This window comes from Moschus berezovskii, chromosome 14 (assembly GCF_049115385.1).
Source record: "Moschus berezovskii isolate FMDL1 chromosome 14, NW_MosBer_1.0, whole genome shotgun sequence".
NCBI lineage: Eukaryota > Metazoa > Chordata > Mammalia > Artiodactyla > Moschidae > Moschus > Moschus berezovskii.
In genome coordinates this window covers 13,050,314-13,052,883 of record NC_142473.1, presented here as the reverse complement: position 1 = coordinate 13,052,883, position 2,570 = coordinate 13,050,314, and positions in this window count along the sequence as shown.

Sequence of the window (2,570 nt, the reverse complement as noted above, 5' to 3'; positions counted from 1 at the left end):
TTAAAAAGACCCTGATGCTGGGAAAGATTGAGGGCAGGAGAAGAAGGGGGCAACAGAGGATGAGATGGTTGGATGCTGTCACCGACTCAACGGACAAGGGTTTGGGTGGACTCCGGGAGCTGGTAATGGACAGGGAGGCCTGGTGTGCTGCGGTTCATGGGGTCGCAAAGAGTCGGACACGACTGAGTGACGGAACTGAACTGAACTGAATTCTGCAATAGTTACATAGGAAAATCCTGTACATGTGCATTAAGTAACTCACTAATGGTCCTATAATAGTACAATAAGTCCAGGATTCAACTCTCTTTCTCCTACACTACTCATATACTGATTACTTGAGCATCGTCATCCTCAAGGATTTTCACCTGTGATAGAAAGAAATAGCTATTAAACCAAAAGAAAAGAAGATATGATTGATAGAATGAAGTCCCAAAGATGAGAGTACAAAGTGCGGTTAAGATCACCATAATGTTTCCTATTTAAGAAGGTCTCTTACATCTGTCATTTTAAGTCACTTAAATAAGGTTACTTAAACTTGGGAGTTTTGTGAGATATATTTAAAATGTTTGTTTAAAAAAATATATTTGTAGAGGACTTTCCTTGTGGTCCAGTGGTTGAGAATTCACCTCCAAATGCAGAGGACGTGGGTGTGATCCCTGATTGGGGAACTAAGACCCCCACAAGTCACAGGGCAATTAAGCCTGCTTGCCGCAACTAGAGAAAGCTCTCACACCACAACGAAGAGCCTAAACAGACAAAAGAGAAGAAAGAAAATGTATGTGTAGGGGTAAAAAGTATACAAATGTAAAATATGCTTCTTATAATGTTACAAAAGTGAGAAAAAGTGTGAAGATGAGGCAAGATTTTGAGGCAGGAGTTAGAAATTTAAGAAAATTCAAGTCAGCCCTAATCCTTTCGTTTATTAATTCATTTTTTTGGAAAGGAAAATTTGCTTTACTTCAGGTGCCAGCAACTGGAGGTGGGGGAGAATTGTGGACATCCGTCCAAAACCCAACTGCTCCCTCCCTGACAAGTAGTGGGGCAAGAAATTTTATAAACACAATTGGGGGGCAGCCACATGCAGAAATAGCACAGTCACCTCTAACATGTTCAAATTGATCATCAGTGGTCTGACCAGCATCATTTGGTGGTTTTCAGTTCAGTTCAGTTCAGTTCAGTCGCTCAGTCGTGTCCGACTCTTTGCGACCCCATGAATCACAGCACGCCAGGCCTCCTTGTCCATCACCAACTCCCGGAGTTCACTCAAACTCATGTCCATCTAGTCAGTGATGCCATCCAACCATCTCATTCTCTGTCATCCCCGTCCCACCCCCAATCCCTCCTAGCATCAGAGTCTTTTCCAGTGAGTCAACTCGTCGCATGAGGTGACCAAAGTATTGGAGTTTCAGCTTCAGCATCAGTCCTTCCAATGAACACCCAGGATTGATCTCCTCTAGAATGGACTGGTTGGATCTCCTTGCAGTCCAAGGGACTCTCAAGAGTCTTCTCCAACACCACAGTTCAAAAGCATCAATTCTTTGGCAATCAGCTTTCTTCACAGTCCAACTCTCACATCCATACATGACCACGGGAAAAACCATAGCCTTGACTAGATGGACCTTGGTTGGCAAAGTAATGTCTCTACTTTTTAATATGCTATCTAGGTTGGTCATAATTAGGTACAGTTAATCTTCAGTTCCAGGGTTCATTTGTTCCCATTTCTTAGTAGCCACTTCTCGGAATTGTAGCAGCTCATGTCCTGGGTACAGTCTGGTCATCATGTAGTTAGCTTTTCCACCTGATGTTTTAGTATCTATAACAGCTCACAGGATATGGCTCAGAATATTATCTATAGTGCTTCAGAAAGAACTAAGGGTCTTTGACTATGCTTAATGACTACATTATTGTTATTTAATTTCCTTTGACTGTTACCCTTTGTTTCCACATTTCTCTCTTCTCTGATTAAACATCTTTGACTAAAGTTTCCACAGACAAAAGGCAGGCAGAGGACATGGCCTAATCCTTTTAAAGTATGAGGAAGAGTAAAAGTCCTGGGCTTTTGGCCAGGGAATTACAGACTTTCTTGGTAAGACCCTATCTTTCATTGTACCCATGACTCTCAGACTTTCATTCTTACCCTCACACGTGTACTATGTATTTGGTGTCTAGCAAGATTATCCGTTCCGTTCCGTTGCTCAGTCGTGTCTGACTCTTTGCGACCCCGTGGACTGTAGCCTACCAGGCTTCTCCGTCCATGGGATTCTCCAGGCAAGAATACCGGAGTGGGTTACCGTTTCCTTCTCCAGGGGATCTTCCCGACCCAGGGATCGAACCCGGGTCTCTCGCATTGGAGGCAGACGCTTTAACCTCTGAGCCACCAGGGAAGCAAGATTATCAATCGTTCCCAATTGTTTTGATTCTCATAAGGACTTCTATACCATTTTGTTTGATCACATTTCCCACCTGTCCACACTCTTGACACCCTTTTACCTCTGGAACGCAGTGTCAGCAGCAAAACCCTCAAGTTCTGGACTTCTCTCAATACTATTTACTCATGCTTTGTGCTCTAA